The following is a 17527-nucleotide window of genomic DNA, read 5'->3' as shown; positions in this document are numbered from 1 at the left end:
CTGCCCTCTGCCAGGTAAACTGGGTGTGAGGCAGAGACCAGGAACTCAAACATCCAAATTCCTCGACTCCATAAGTCACCAAAACTATTCAAGTCTAGAAGGAGCATCACACCTATCAGCTACACTGCCTGTCACCTACGACAACTGTATTCACAAGCTAGCGCTCACCATGTTATTTTTCCGCTAAGTTTTACCTAAATGACAAGCTCTTTTTTTCAAACACTGTTGCTTTAGCATATGTGACCCTGAAAACCCTGCCTCAGCAGAACTCCTCCCCATCCACCAAGTGCAGGGTTAGAGAAAACTGACTCCATTACCTACAATGGCATTTAATATTCAAGTGCACTGGAGCTATACAGCTCAGAATAAAACCTTTGAAAAAGTACCTAAATAGTATAAAAATAAGTCAAAAATATGTCAGTATGTCGTGAAAAGAAGATTGTAAGATCCCGCAAAGTATTTATTTCTTACAATTACAATATAGTGATACTTCATGTTCGGTACCTAATAAACAAATTGCAACTTTTGCAGTGTCAAACCTTGGAACATACATTTTGAAGTCCTGGGTTGTGAGACCATTGTTACCTGCAGAAGAAGAAACAATAATGACTGATTTGAATCAGTGTATCTCTATTGACCTCAGCAGGGCCATACTTCTGGGAGAATCTGGGAGAAAACTTTGGCTTGAATATTAACATAAGTGAATCTTGGGGAGTGAGCAGCCCCTGGGCTATTTCAATAATGCTGTACAATTTGCTAGCTGTGGTCTATACTGGAGGCTTCAAATCCCTCCTCCATCAAACAGGTGTTCGAACTGCACTGCCCCAGTTCCCCACTTCAGAGAGAGAGAGAGAGTCTCTTCTCCCTGAGGGAAGAAAGGTGAATTTTGTATGCTTTTTACTTACTGTATTTCAAGATGTAATCATGTTTAATTATGATATCAAATAATATGAAGTTGAAGTGTTGTCTAGTAAAACAAATCTTATAAATACCATACATCTACCTACTTTTCCAGTATGTTCATATTACAATTGTCATTCAAACTAGGGGTTTCTTTCATCATCTTTTTCAACAGTTTTTAATCAGAAATAACTAAAATTGTGGAATTGCTATTCTTACATTAAATAAAAATTCACAATGTTTGTTCAGGACAACTTACGCAGAACAAAACAAAGTAGGAACACCAACTGAGCAAGATGGCATGGAAACTACAAGTGGATACTTACAACAACTTGACTGTACTTGCAATTGTTAATCACAGGCCATTACAGGTGGGGTTTCTGAAATGCTTTGCGTTGGCCTAGTTCCCAGTAAGCCAGCACAGGGTACTCTGCAAGACATGATCAGAGGTTATTAATGATTATGGAAAGCATTGCCATCACTGGCTGATCCTTTCTCCTAACCATAAGAGAAGCCAGAATTGAATGGATGAGTGCAGCAAAATCAAGCCATGTACCTTCAGCCTCACTTATTAGTTCATGAAATAAATCCTTGTCTTTCTACATGGAAATAAAATGGTTGTTTCTTATGAAAATTGTAAATTACAGCCAGAAGACTGGTTGGGATCAGTCCAATCACTCCTATGGACAGTTAATGAGAAGAAAAATGCTTCTCCTCTCATTCTTTCTTACCACTCCCTCCATCCCTTTTGCAGTGATGGTTTAGGATCAGTTTAACAGCAGTTTTGCTATTGAGGATTCTGGTCTTCTCACCCTAGCCATAAACAGCAGCAAAAATCTTGAATTTTCTTTTACTGAAATATTTTTATCTATTTTTCTCTTTATTGTTGATCAGCCTTTTGAGCCACCAGGTCCTCCCTGATAACATGTGGCTGCCTTTCTTGGCTTTCCTCAGAGTTACTGCAGGGCTGGGACAGTGGGAGCACAACAAGAGGACTGTAACCCCAAAAGATAGGTGGGAACTGCACACCCTGCGTAGAGGTCCTGAAATGATGGTTGTGCTTTGCTCTCCCAGGTAGGACTGCAGTCTGTCTATGAGAACAAAGAGCCTCACTGCAGAAACGTGTTTCACTGAAACGTAGAGCCACAAGGCTTAGCAAGTCCCAGGTGATATCTGTGCTAAAAAACAAGAGAGCCTAAAGCCAAAATAGGTTTTAAGCCTGAAGGTAAAATACACCTCATGATGAGAGCAATAGCCAAGTATAAATCACATTCAAATTCTATCTCTGAAGCCAACTGAGCAGGATTCAACCTTGTATTACACAGATTACAACATGGCTATCTTAATTAGTGGCACCCACTCTTTTGGAGTTCTCAGTCTTTTTTTTTTTGGAACTTCTGAATTTCATCCTGATAAGTGATAAAAAATGACATTTTTGATAGCATCAGTTGTTTGTTCCTCCTTTTTGTTTTTCTTTTCCAAATAGTTTTATATAACAGCCACTTCTGGGCAGTATTTGTGCAGCTTTTACTCACGGCCTGAAAGTGGAGAGGATGCTTTGGGCTTCTGGTTTTGCTCATAATTTCCCATTGGCAAAGTTTGCTCAAATCCCTTTAAAACTTCTAAACCTATCTGCAAGCCAAAAAGGTACTGCTTCAGAAGGCAAAATAAATAAATCTCTTTAAAATGCTAATGGAGTTGAACATTTTCTGCTATTCCAAGAAATAAGCTTTTGGGAAATTTGTAAAGGGTTTGCTCTAATGAGGATATTTTAATTTATGACATGTAATTATAGTTCAGTGAAAACAATATTGCGCTGTCAAAGTCTTGTTCCTTGTGCTGTGAAAATAGAAACACCATTATGAGAGAGAAACTGCCGCTTTTAGGAACACACAATGTTTCACTAGCTTTGTTGAAGATGAACAAAGCACTGAGCTCTGTGTAGATATCTGAAAGGTACAGTTTTCTTTTTACAGTGACACTTCAGTTACTTTTCTTTAAAGTGAAAAAACGTGTCTAGCATGAGTCTGCCAGGAGTCTTGAGGAACGGGAATAAAAATGCATACAGACAGCACAACGCTTGGTATTGTACCAGCCACCACACGCATGATCAAAAGCCTACCTAGGGCACCAGGCTAGGTCTGGTAACAGAGGAAAGACGTTATGCCCAAATATTGCTCATTGAACTAAATTATGGATCTGGGAACATGAAAAAAAGGAAAAAAAAAAGGCTTCAAAAGCAAAATAAAACAATGATCCTAAAACAGGCCTGATTATGTGGGTCACTAAGTACTGTGTATTTCCCCTGTAGCATTTCATAGTCGTTACTGTTGCCAGGGGAAGCTTGATCCTCTCATTATGTATGTTTGTCTTTCACATCAGAGCTCCTCTCTTTCTTTCCATGCCCCGGCACTGTAACAGAAATAAAAATAAGGAATGAACCCCCATTATTACCCAAATACCTACAAAGCAGAGGGAGTGACCCCGATGGGTCGGCGGGTCAGCCCCCTCATCATTGATGCACTTGCTCCAGTGGACCCCTGCCTTTTGTCATGGGGTCAAAGCCAAGACCTCTGCTGAGTGTCCTCAGTGAAGAATTAACAAGTGTGACAATTTGCGGTCCCTCCCCCCCCGGCCCCCAGTCCTGCCTGTGTGAATGCTGTAAATAGAGACATCTGGATGGAGGCCTTTCACCGCAGTAATTGAAAATGAACATGGATCAAGTTCTGGCCTGTTGTATTCATAAATCTTCAGGCTTAATTGCATTAAAGGGAAATCTAGAGCCTGGCTCTATGGAAATGGCAGATCCTATCGGGCTCTCAGATCATGAATCTTTAAGATAAGTGTTTTTCCTCTCTTCAGGACAGTCGGATGAGAAATTTCGATCTGGTCTTTCCAGCATCAGAAATCAGGCAAAGACCTATAATTGTTCTTTGTGTTTTCCCTTTCCTTCATACGTGACATGTTTCCACCAGCTGGAGGACTTGGACATGTGAGACATCGGGCTGCCATCATGCCGGGCATTTAGGCAACTGATCCCGGAGGCCACGCACGCACTCTGTGTGGAAATTTAGGAGAGGGAAAATACATAGCTAGCTCAGCATCATGGTTTACACACACATAGAGTCCTTGGTCCTTCTTCCCAGCGGGAGCTGGGCCATGATAAGGAAACAGGGTCTGCAGTTCTGCTTGCTCATTTCAAAAATAAAATGGATTTTGAGTTCAGTGGAGCCTCTCTTCACATCTGTCTTTGAAAAACTTAGCTTTTCTTGCAGGAACATACTGATATTCTGAAAAATCACTAAACAAACAAAACAGTGGCAGAAGGGCAAAAATTTCGTATTTTGACTGAAACTATTGAGTTGTTAAGAGCTGGTTGTTTTGCGAAAACATAGACACTTTTCAGTAGCATTTTCTGTCTCTGTAACAATCTGATCACAGTTACAACTCCACAGTGAGACTGTACATGATGCAGGTGTTCAATGCAGTAGAAGATTTGATAAAAAGAACACCCCAAATGGAATAAAGATACACAACAGCCAAGACATTTTTATGTGAGGGAAGGGTTTTTCTAAACCCTACCCAGAAAAGTGCTGGTGTAAACAGATCCCTTTAATTAAATTCTGGAGGAGCTTATTTGAGAGCATATAAGTTGACTACTGTCTCCACAGCCACCAGACAATGCCAGTGAGCCACAATATGGTGAAGTAAAACTGAACCCTCCTGTTCTTGCAAGACCATTGGAAGAATATGTTACAGCAAATAAGGAAATGTTGTATCTTGGCCTTTATATGCATTCTGAATGGTGCTGTGTGGTGTTTTTTATAATTCTATTTGTGAGCATTTTATAGCTAAAGAAATACACCATAAAAAAATATTTTAACCATCTCAAAAACAGCATGAAAGCTCAAGGCTTTTTGTAAAAAAAAAAAAGAGGAAAAAAACCCACAAAACCAAACTACTTCCCAGTTTCAGCTCTGCTTCCATGAAATTTTAGCCTGAATGAACTTCAATATCGTGACTACAAATTTTCAATTAATAATAGCAGGGTGAGTTCCATGCAGAAACCCAAATTCAGTCCTGATTCCCCATGGCTGCAGTTTCACTCTAACCACAGAGTTTTCTCCACCCCACTTCTTGCAGATCAGGGAAGCTCTGCAGCACTAAGTGGCAGTAGCTAGCAAGCAGGTCCTTCAAAACAACAGCCTGTCCTGCCTCTCAGCTTAGGGGCGTATTGCAAGAAATAAAAGCTCCTAAAAAATATCTCCTGAACTGGAAACAAGAGTAACCCACCCTCTTTAACAAATCTTGATTTTGTTCCAGGACTTGTGCAAACTGCTGTGGCAGAAAACTATCAATAATGTTTGCTCTGCAGGAGAAGAATGGAGTTACTTTTAGCCTTCAAACAACCAGTGCTCCAGTAACAGGTGGTGTTGCTGTCAGCATTTACCATCATATTGACAGAAAGGGCTGAGTAATGACTTGAGGATTATTTATACGAAACCCAGAGCTAGTGGCACTGTAAGTTATGGAAAGAGAACAAGCTCACAAAGCAGCAGCCATGTGTCTGAATGATAAGGGACACGCTTGCTGTCAGTGGGGCTCAGGGGCTGCAACAGAGATCCAGAACTACAGGCTTGCACCTGAGCTCATACATACATTTCCCAACAAGGCGGAAGGGCGACAACACTGCCAAATAATTCACGTTGCAGTGAGGCCAGTCCTCCTCTCTGCAAGGCTTTCTTACCTAACAGGTTTAATCACATACCTTTTGTTATTCTCCAGCCATTCTGCCCCAGGATTCTAACCTTCTTCTTTAATTGTAGGTTTAATTATTGAACTATTTAGGTGCAGTCTATTTTATAGAGGTCTTTCTGTCATACACTTGAAAGAAACTCCAGATCTAGGGCCCATTTCTGCTGCTTTTACTATCATGGAAGAGGGACTACTCTGGCAGTAAAATTAGCAAAGGCGACAGAACCGAGTCCTGAGGGGTTTAACCACCCTTGTTGTTAATAGCATTTGGGAGGTGCCAAAGTTGTTTTCAAATGTGATACGTCTTTCCTGATTCTGAACCTTTCAAAGCATGCTCATGACTGGGGCTAATTCCTACTACACAGGCTTATTCCTATTCCTATTCCCCTCCTTCCTCTCTCTCACCAGTACCCAGGCTCGTACCCCCTTCTGTACTTGCTTTCTCACTGAGTGGGTCAGAATTCAGCCCCTGCGCTGCACAGCGACTCCTCTGATACGGGCTCGGGCAAGCTGGGACAGTGGTACCAAAATATACTGTCGGATGCCCTGCTCCTGCTTTGAAAGGAAAATAAATCAGCAATTTTACATTGCTCTTCTTCCTGGCAAGGAATATGCAAAAATAGCAAATTAGTAAAAAATAAACTAATTAATTAAACTAACTTTATGGATTTAGTCCTGCTCATAACTAATCAGTGTCTCTCTGGAGTCTTCTGGAGCTAGTCAGCCTCTATCAGGGTATTTTATTGGCCTTCAATTATTAAACACACAATAGAAAGCAGCCATTGTGAGTGTGTACTGCAGCATGTTGTACTCTTCCTTGCTGCCTGCATGGATACTAGCTGTGAGTTCATTAAAGAAGATAAATTGATGTCTGGTTTTTTTTTTAATTGTACTATGTGGCAATGTACTTATATGATCCAGGAGACATCCTTTCTGCACAATTTTATTTCAGTTCTGGGGGGACTGGGTGCCTAACTCTCAGTGATATCTTTGACAGTACCAGTCTGTGTCATCTGTTTCTGCAAACACAAATACAATGCCTCAAAAATGTAAAATAGAGTCAATTCTCCAGAAATAACCAATGGCAATACTTCATAAAGTCAACTGAAAACAGTTAACTTTACAACAGGCAACCTGTAAAGAAAATCCAATTATGACAGTAAAAATTGATACAACTTTTGTTGACTTCCATTCTTTACCAATCCTAAAAGTACAGCTGTTGGTGAATCCCACCATGTATAATTCAGGTGAAGATCCATCATGAATATGATGGGTGCTAATGAAAAGCATCTGTTCAGTCATGTTGTACAGATCCAGCCAGCCAAAAGTCACTCTAGGAAGTAAGGATACAATCTCTCTAAGGAGCCCAATTTCCCTACACTCTCAGACCTCCCGTATATTTGCTCACATCCCAGTTGCCATATATTATCTAGTCTCTTCTTCTACCCACCTCGGCAACTACTTTGAAAGAGGCAATTATTAGGGTTCTAAGGTCACAGCAGTAACTCCTTTGCTCAAGCTTAAGCCAATGCTTTGCCCAGAGCAGTTTCTGCACAGCTTTTTCGTGCAGGAACTGATTCATTTGAGACACTAAAATATTTGGGATGAAAATGCCATCCCTTGTGCAGTGGGCCAGCACCAGGCCCCACTAGCAAAAGTCTTCATAGGGAACATGAAACTACACCCTTATTTCATGGGGAGCCTCTGTAAAGACCTCTGTGAATACTGATGCATAAAGCCATATAACGTAAAGTTACTGGGGCGTTTTCCTTTCCCAAGGTAAGATGTCTATCTGAGCTAGTTACTCCAGCAATACCTGAATCCTTTCATGTTCTGCATTGACCCAGGAGTCACTGCCACTCCTGAGATGCCTGAACCTACCCCGTGGGAGGGAGGCATCAGGAAGAAAGTATTGCAATAGCTGTTGGGAGACAGGCTGGGGGGGGGTCTCCATTTTGAACAAAAGAAAATAATAAAGCTTCCAAACACCACAAAAATTACACACAGTTTCCAGTATTTTGTCAGCTGTATGAGTTAGGAAGTGATTACAAGCATCTTCATATTTGACAGTGTTTCTTGTTTATGTCTCTTCTCCTTTTGACTCTACAGACTTCACAGCCTGACATACCAGGCATAGAAGTAAAGATACTTTATGATGCAGTTGTGTTGGTGCCTTTACCATCAAACAAGTTGAATATATCTCCTGCAAGCACAGAAACCTTGGAAGACAAAGTTTAGGGCAGCAACACATTTAATTTCTCCATGACTGCACTGCCTGAATTTTTATATACATGTAGATTTTTTTAGATAGATAGATAGATAGATAGATAGATAGATAGATAGATAGATAGATATAGTCCAAGTACATTTAAAGCTTCTGTAAAACTTACTGTGGCCAAAAACCAGAGCCCTCTTCCATCGCATGGAGGCCTCGCAGTGTCTCTGCATATGCTGAAAAGATTCAGTGACAGCTGGCGAGGTCATTGTAAATGAGGGAAAAAGAGAGTCTTGTCTCCATTACCAAACAGCAGCAACTAATCACTGTCACATCATGATGTGGTTCTGGACTGTCCACAGGTTTATTGTGGCCATTAACCTATTCAAATATTCTACTTGAGGAGAAAAAAAACAGTCTGGGATCCCGTCTGGATCCTTAGGTCTTCTGCAGTTATTTTAACAGCTACAAAGCTACTGTAAAACATCACCAAATCACATCACATCTACACAAAACAAATATGGTGAGGCAAATTAGAGCTTGAATATATAGCCTATTACTGCCTACAGCCCTCACGCATGATCTTTTACCCTGCAAAGCAGCTTTTGCAGTTTGTGCTGAAAGTCAAGCCCTCTGGTATTTACTGCGCGGTCAGGGGAACTCACCAGGGAGTGACCGAGGATTTGCAAACTCACACACCACTTCACCCCACAGCAACCTGTTCATGCCACTGTGCTTTCAGGATGATAGTACTTTATGGCCAGGTCCCCATAGTGCAAATAATTACACTGGAGCAGAGAGAGGATAAAACAGGAAGGAGGGACAGGAATTGCCGTTTTCCTCCCATTTTGGAGTTAATGCTCTTTGTCATGTATTTACATTATCTTAACAATAGCGGGTTGATTCCCACACTGATTTTCTTATGGGCTGTCAGCATTGTTGAGAATTATACATAAGTTTCTCTAGCCACCACAGATTATTTTAAGTGAGTCTCACGAAGTCAAAACCATGTTAACTTAGAGTCATTTGTTCTTTTGGTTGGGTTTTTTTTTACCTCAAGGAAATGAACCACATGAATGTGAGACTAAACAATGTTATATTGGGTATATAGCTACACTGCATGCAGCCACTACCATACCTAAAATAAAATCATATCTCGTAACCAAATACACAGCAGGACACCCCATGAGCGAGCATTACACAAACCTTTACACACAGAAAAGTTCCTAACGCTGTGTAATCAACACTCTGTGGTGGTCAGACACAGTGGGAAGTCCCTGCATCTTTGCAGTTCTTGGCAAAACCCAGTTTATCCTCAAGGATAACTCAGGAAAGTAGGGAGGTTAAGAAGCAAGACTGAGTTTCAGAAACTGTGGCTTAAAATTGCCGTGGACAGGGCACTCTGTGAGACCTTTGGAGATGACATCAGGTTTGCCTGATAACACAGCTGTAATCTGTGTGGATGCACCCCCAAGCTAGCACCAACCACCGAGCGCAGGTACTCCGAGGGAGCAGGAGGGGTAGCCTGGAAATGAACACATGGTAACCTCCAATGTGTTTTTTTTCAGCCTCCTCAGCAGTCCATACTGCCACAACAACAACACTAGTGCTACCTAAACTACCTAATGTACATCCAGGTGATACGAAAGTCCGTGTGAAGGTCATGTAAACATATCTCTTGGAGAGGCACCGAGACCATCTACCCAAGGAACCTTACCTGAGTGCCTCAGTTTGCCCTCCCAGCATCTCCACAGCTGAAGAAGTGATTGCCCTGACTCTAGACCTCAGACCTGTATCTGATCTGTCTAAAACTGGCTTTGTGATGCACCTCCCACTGGAAACTAGGGGAAAAAAATGCTACTTTAGGTGCCTGTCTAGTTTATAACCACTTCAGAAGCTCACTGTCACTGTGCATTTTTATGGTATCTAATTCTGTAAAGATGTGGTCTCAGATGAGTTTCCTAGGTGATGCTCTAGCAATTGTTAAAATAATGATCTTTTGTAATAACCGAAGCAGTTATCTCGTGGACAAATGCAGCCCCTTGTGCTCTTCTTAAATCAATGTCATAGAAAGGTATTCAGCATAGAAGAAATTGCCAGGAAAATATCAATGAAAATCTGAGCAATAGTCTTTTTCTTCTAAACTGAGCAAGCCAAAGAAATAGATGAAAATAATTTATTGGTGTATGAACCCAAACTCTCATGCGTGATATGCAGTGTATTGCGGACACTTAATGCATCTGCCACTCTATAGCTGCATTTTATTTAGCACTCTGTAAGCACAAATGCTTCCCCACTAGTGGAACCACATAGTTTCCAAAAGCTGTCTTCCATTGAGAGGACAATTGTTTTCTATAGAGATGAGAAACAAATACCCATGACCCACGTCACCTTGCCCCAGCAGGCTTTTGCTGCGGCTTCCTCTGTGCAAATACAACAAAGTCTGGCAGCAGTCAATCCTGCCAGCCCACACTGAGCCACCACAGAGTGCGTAGCTATTTACCCTTCCTATTAATCTGTCAGTGTTCTAGTCAAACACGTAAAACAATATGGTGTGTGCATATCTTGACTGGTCATTGCTAAGTTACTGAGGAGCAACATGAATGAGTGGAAAACCATGCAACAAACTATAACACTAGATTTTTAAGGTATGGAATATTGGAGTTCTTAATTGTCAGTGCGAAGGAAGCAGCCATGGTGTTCGTAGCATGGTGACAATAATGCGAAAGCCAGAAACTATAGCCAGTCCGCCTCTTTCATCGTAAAATAAACGGGTCCTGTTTGTTTTGCTCAGATGCAGATTTAATCCTGACTCTTTTATAGGCTGCCTGCTCTGTGCAGTCAGGAAACAATCAGGAAACTTGGGGTCCTGTCCCTCAGTTTACTTCAGGCAACCAGACTGCTGCCACAGTGCAGAAACCAATGACTGCAGTTACCAGGGATGTGGCAGGGCCATATTTTGAAGCATTTGGAAGTGGAAATACTGTTTACTTACAAACCCTGTCAGAGAAACCTGGTTGAATCAAAAAGCCGTGTAGTGGATAACACCGTAGCATCCACTCCAGCACTCCTTACTCAAATAAATTCAGCTCAGTGGTAGCAATTCTTGTCCAGGAGAGCACCTTTAAGAACAAGTCAGTACATGCCGCCAGGCTGCTGAGCCACGCACACTGCTTACCCTTCTCAAAGTAATAACCTTATTTGATAATGCTTCAAGGCTCTGTCAGAGCTGAAAATTCACACTGCCTGCTATCTCTTTAATCCATTTCCTTGCCATGAACAAAAGGAAGAGTGTGCATATGCGAAAGCAGAAATAGAGGATATAGGTCAAAGGGTATATTCTGCATGTCAGGAAGACTTTATCTCAAACAGAATAGTCTTTCCGCAGTCAGCAAACTCCCCAGAGCGAACAAGAACTGCAAAAAAACATGACTACAGACATTGCAAAACTAAATGACAAAGTACAAATAATAGTATTTAGCCATTTTCAAAAACTTTGACTCATTCTTTGCTTTATGGTCAAGAAAGTTCTATTTTGTCAGTGCTGGAGAGAAGATAAATTTTGCTTATATGCATAAGCACATATATAAATATACTTGTCTGAAGGTATTTGTATATATACACCAAATTATGCCAAGCAATTCGTAATGAACAAGGGCAAATTAGGGATTCACTGCTGCAACCACTTCCATGCGTAGCTTTGTACTTCTAACTAGTTCCATCGACTTCAGTAATACTATTTATATGTGAAAGTATACAGATGGATAATCCTGAAAGGTTGTGGCTTCATGATCTCACACTTGATTGGTATTAACAGAACTACACAAGGCTGTAAAGAATTCCTGGATCAGGCTGCAAACTAGTGATTTACAAAGTGATAAATGGCAATAATTAATTATGTTGTAATTGTCCTAGCCAATACCCATTTGAATATGAGGTTCACTGTCTGATCAACTTCAAGTTGACCAAAATAGGCCATAGTATACATCTCTTTGGACTTCTGCAAGATGAATGGTCCAGGGATGTCCAAAAAAGTGTCTGGAACAGATCCAAAGGCAAAGAAAATATCGTAATCTCACTCCATGCTCAAGCGACAATTAGCAAAGCCTACAGAAAGCAGATCTACCCCACACAATCAAGCTATCAGTCTCAAGTACTTAGAGGCAAAATATCACCCTTCTAGTAAATCACTGCTGGTCATGCTGAACTTATTTAACCTCATTATCACAAAGGACAGGTAAACACATCAGCATTTCAAGAGGAATCAGAGAAGCACAGTTTCACTAGTAACATAATTAAGGTGCTAAAATCCCTAACTGCACATGGCACTGTAATTTCTTTAAACTTGCAAGGAAACACCATTTATTCACTACCCTGTTGTCATAAAGCCCACACAGACTGGAAGCAGCAATAGCTCCCCTGCCCCATCTGATGCTGTGTGCTAAGGTCTAGGAATGATGGTGTTATCACCAGTGTGCCCAGTCAGAACCAGGTTTTCACAAAATATCCCAAGGCTTGTCCAAACCAAAAAAATTTGGTTATGCTTTAGCCAAAAATAACAGATTGCTGTTTAACTCAGGGTAATGAATGAATCTGTCAATTCTAAGATAAGCATATCTAGTTCATAACAGGAGAGGAACACATGTATATACATTTGATTTGAAACTCCTAGATGTGATACACTTACTGGGGCAATTAGACTTGCTGAAAGGGGTAAAAACTCACAGAATCAGAGTAGTGTGTCCCTGTTCAGCAATTTCACTGAAGTTGTAAGTGAGCCAAAACCTGCCGAGGTCAATAGGAAGATTCGCTGTACTTTGTCTCAACTCTATAGCTAAGGTCTAAGGAGAAAAAAAAAAATTTCTTCCCATAATCTCAATACAAGAGATAACTCCTAGAAAAGCAAGAATTTTACACTAGGAACCAATGTTTTGAGCTATAGTACTTTGAACTGTAGGTTTAATAGGACAAGCCAGACCCCTACAAGGTTAAATGGCAGCAGTAGAGTTTTCATACTAAATTCTTCTTGTGAAAGTTTCTTCACAGTGCTTAGATAAAACTGAAAATCTCCAAGCCATCTTAAAAAAAAAAAAAAAGACAGACAAGAGCTCCCATTTTAATAAAATGTATTCAAATTGTTTGGGGAACAGAGAAGATGACTTCACTTACTAAGAACAAAGTAGATCATACTGTTCAGTTCCTCCTTTACCATAGTGGCTCCCAATTCATTCTAATTTGCAGGAAAGTTGTACAGAGGAGCTGCAGATCTCAGACTAGCAATCTTAAACTACCAAGCATTAGTTTACTTTTTGGACTCCTCAGAAACGCAACTCTCTTTCAAGTGATCCGAAAGCCTGCCTACTTTGTTTATTTGTGTACCAGTTTAAAAAGTCATGCTTGAGTTCAGAGTTTCCCAAATGAATCAAGATGCAATAGTTCCAAGCACTGAGGAAAGTCATACGAGAGATGGGTGACCGCACTCTGATTTCTCCGCCTTTGGTTAATGCCCCAGCCACGATACCAGATCGCTTTCCAAGTAAATCTTTCCAAGCAATCTTCTCTGGTTCAAACATACGTATTTCAATAAATCAACAAAGTTGCATGTATAGTTATATTGATAACCGAAAAGAGGTAAGAAGAGGTACGATGAAGTATGGGGGCAATTGAAGAGTTTCTTTCTTTTTGCTTTCTTTAAAAAAAAGTTCTTAGCAACAGAACTAATCAAGACGAGGAATGTTGTTTTTTTTATAATTTATCAAAGTAAAACAGGTTTTGGTAACTGCAGAGTTAAACTGTAGAATTAAAAAAAAAAAAACAACCATACAGAGAAAAATGTGAAGTCTTAAGGAATTGCATCCAAAAGGAAAAACTGGGAACAGAAAAGGGGAATGGCCCAAGGATCTAGGTAATCATAGTGAGTTATATTAATTTTTTCAAATGGCAAGAAAGTCTGCTTCATACAACATTTTAATTTTATGAAATAATGAACAACTTTGGCTGTTCTGGGGGGTGAGGAGGTTTCTCCCTGGGCAGAGCTCTCCTGGATGCTAATGAGCACTTTTGATACAGGTTTTGAAGGAAAATAGCTGCCTATTCCAAAGTGAAGAGCAGTGTGTACCCCAAGAAGGGTTTGGGACCTGACTCACAATGCACTTACTGGAATGAGAAATCCTGGGGTGCAGAGATGTCTACTTCAACAATCTGAAGTCGGTGAAGCCAAGGAGCACTTTTATAGGTTCTCTTAATCATATTTTGCTACTTTACTCTGACATTAAAGAGGAAGAGGAATGTGTTTTTTTAACAATCTAATCACATTGAACTAGTTCCTATGACCTCGGCAACAAGAAAGGCCAGACTGTAACCCTGGGCCCCCCTGGGCTGGGTAGTATGTGTAAGGATATTCCTCACAGTTCAGTGCAGGCCCTTGGTTCACAGAACATGGGGATTTGGTGGCCGTTTCAGAGACATGCTTCAGAAGGAATAATAGAGTCTTAGCTCCTGCCACATCTTTGCAGAGCAGCACTGATACCCTGCCAGATTACTAGGCTGATCTTTCCATTTCTCTTTTCATCTCATTTCTCTGTCTCCCAAGCTCAGCATCCTCTAAATGCTGGCATTTGTATTCAGTAATATTTCTGGGGCTTTTCTAAACTCCATAGTCTCAGAAGAGTTAAAAAACCCACCATTGTGCACAATTGTGACATGCAGTGTAACTTGAAAACAATGTCTCGCCCCTCTATTTATATATATTTTTTGTGTGTGTCCTTTACAGCTCCCTCTGTGCAAACCACAGGTGTTTGCAAGCATAATGCTCCCAATGCTGTAGAAAAGAGTTTATTGTGAGGAGCCTTTTCTTTGCCACTTGTCCTAAACCTGTTTGCAAAGTGCTACATGCGTTCTACTGATCACCATAAAAATCAAGGAACAAGAAGTCCTCTGTAAGCCTGCCCAGCAGTGCCACTATGACATTGGTTGCGACAGCTTTGTGACCCTGCATTGTTTTCCATTCATTCACAAGCCTTTTTCTTTGCTTTTCTTTTTTTACTTTTCTCCACTCCCTCAGAAAAAAAAAAGGGAAGGGTGAAGCCTTTACAGGCATTTTTATCTACTGTAAAAAAAAAAGTGTTTGTGTGCCAGGGTAATAGATTTAAAAAAAAAAAACAAACCACAATGTGACAGCCACTTTAGAGAACACTGTGTGGAGTTACAGTAGTTATAGTTTCAAAAACCACCTGCAAACAAGTGCAGATACCATAGCAAACTTCCCTTAGGATTTCTTTTTTCTTTTTCCTTACATGCTCCTTCTTTTTCTTTTTTGTAAGTTCCCTCTTGCCATTCTAAGCCTGAAGTTGGCAATGAATTTATGTGACAGCTATGAAGCTAGTATTAAAATCATGAATAGCGGCTAACAGTGCTCATGCCCTCAGCGTTAGCAACTTCACACAGCAGTGAATATAGGGCTGGGGCTGGTGAATGGGACAGGAGCGAGGGGGGCAGGCAGACTGATGGCCCAGTTTTTCTCTCTTACTTATCTGTACACAAGCATCCGGGAGGGGACACACGTGATGGAAAGAGCAAAACGCAAACACCAGGGCTCCTTCTTGTGCTTCTGCCAGTGCACACTTAGGGAGAAGGGGTGAGAAATGAGCACAGGGAGAGACTGGGAACATTTTTGGCCCCTTGTCTGTTGGAGAAGGGAGTGCAGTCAGGAGGGGAAGTAACAGGGACAGGGAGTGAAAGGTACCAGCTTTTGCTTTCATTTAAATGTGTTTGAGCAGACCAAAGGAGTTGTGGCCACAGGCAGGTATAGGAGAGGACAGACAGGACAGTAGACAGCAAGAGGGTCCCTGAAGCTCTCCCCTCAGGGCAGGTGGGAGCTAATTTGTCATCCCCTCAGTCAGTTTTCTACACACATGCACGCAAACAAGGTGAAGCGGGCAGGAGGACAAGGCAGGGAGAGGTGCACAATGAGGCGGTGAAGGGTGCCGTGCCTCAGTGGGTCGGGCTGGGGCTGGGAGAAGGGGCCTCGCCACCTCCTCCCCCCCCATGCTGAATGGGAAAGAGGGCAGGAGGGAGCGGGTGAGGGGTTAAAGGGTCTTGGGGGTGTGGGAAGGTGGCTGCATGTAGAGAAGGGAAATCCTGGGCACCCTTCGGTTTCCCCTGCTTGCGAGGGCTTTTTGGCAGGGGAGGAAATAGAGCTGGAGCTGGGTGGGCAGGGCGAGGGCGAGGGCTCCTCTCTGCCAAGAAGCGCTGACAGGCTGTGATGAAGCGGGGGGTAAGGGAGAGGGAGGGAGGATGTTATTAGAGGCAAAACCTCAAGACCGACGTCGAAGCTGAAGAAGAGAAAAGGAGCAATATGATCAATATGGTTTCATTGTTGAGCCCTGCTTACCTCGGCGGGAGACCATCTGCTCCCTGTCAATGCATCACCTGCTTGTCTGGCCTGTTGGCTGGGCAACGCGCGGGTGGGGGATTAAGGGGGCAGGGGAGGGGGCCGGGGGGCCTGGCCGGGGGCTGTGTCCCCCCCACCAGGGCAGGGGCAGGGGGAGGCTCGCCCAGGCTAGGTGGGAAGCTGGGCGGGCTCCTTGGGGCTCGGCTGTTTCCAGAGGAGGGCATAAAACAAATCACGGTGATTGTAGCCAGCAGGGCGGGCTGCGGAAGGCCTTTCCTTGCCCCTGGAAGTCAGCATTTTGCTGCACACGCTGAATTTAGGGATGCATGAGTGAGCCTGCTACAATGGACACCCATGGGAAGAAAGGGCAGCAGAGGGGTCCCTGCAAAGCCAGGCGCGTTGCCGCTGGAGTCTCCGAAGGAAAACGAAGCACAGTGCTCTCACATCCCCCAGAAAGAAAATTTGGTGTGGAAGAAGACACTGAAATAGCACAAGGATGTTGCGAGGTCGTTTTAATGCCACCACAAAATCACTGCATTTCCAGAGGCCGAAGGCAAGGGGAAAAAAGCAGAAACCCTCAGATGTTGTACAGCAACGAATGCAAATAAGGTGCTGAGTTTGTGCGTGTGATCCAAAATAATATTTTTGGATAATTTTGAATACTTTTGATATTAAATACTATCCACTTAATAAGCAGATAAATTACAGCTCCCTGGATCCCAGATTGGGCAGTACCAAAGCGCTTAACCAATCCCTCAGAAACTGTCAGAGACAAAACATCACCAGTGTGGATCACCCTTGGTTTTGGCAAGTGCACAAGGAAGGGGCTGCCTCCTGCTGCTCCCTGCAGCTGGGCGCACCCCGCATTGGCCATGGGAGCACCCCTGCACCGGCCACAGGAGCACCCCTGCACCAGCTGCATGAGCACCCCTCCATTGGCCATGGGAGCACCCCTGCACAAGCCACAAGAGAACACCTGCACCAGCTGCATGAGCACACTGTCCTGTGCAATATATCACTGATTTGGAGTGAGGTTATATACCCATACATACCATTTTATATCCATATATAGAGTTTTATATGCATATAGGGGTGCATGTTTGCACATACACACTCACACACACGTCATCCTCTCAAGAGACCTTGCATCTGCCTTATCCCGCATCACCGTTACTGAAGCAGGGCCTGCTATTCTCTGTGTGTTACAGCTGCAGTACAGCCAGCCCGAATGCTCACAGCAATCATATTTGGGCATTTGGTTACAA

General features: G+C 42.4%; 1 protein-coding gene across 2 annotated transcripts in view; it reads right to left on the bottom strand.

Moving 5' to 3' along the window:
* The window catches only part of NT5DC3 (5'-nucleotidase domain containing 3), a 189637-nt gene that overhangs the window by 18058 nt on the left and 154052 nt on the right, over positions 1 to 17527 (bottom strand). The window contains exons 15-16 of one of the 2 annotated variants that reach the window (XR_011048292.1): positions 1227 to 1330; positions 495 to 585 (exon numbers count right to left, since the gene is read on the bottom strand). The exons of the other annotated variant lie outside the window; for it this stretch is intronic. The gene's annotated coding sequence lies outside the window, so the exon portion shown is untranslated. Of the gene's footprint in view, positions 1 to 494; positions 586 to 1226; positions 1331 to 17527 lie in introns of those variants that run through there. 2 annotated transcript variants of the gene reach the window in all.

The sequence above is a fragment of the Nyctibius grandis genome, chromosome 5 (genome assembly GCF_013368605.1).
Source record: "Nyctibius grandis isolate bNycGra1 chromosome 5, bNycGra1.pri, whole genome shotgun sequence".
Taxonomy (NCBI): domain Eukaryota; kingdom Metazoa; phylum Chordata; class Aves; order Nyctibiiformes; family Nyctibiidae; genus Nyctibius; species Nyctibius grandis.
The sequence above is the reverse complement of the archived record's forward strand: the minus strand, read 5'-3'. Positions and strand labels throughout refer to the sequence as shown.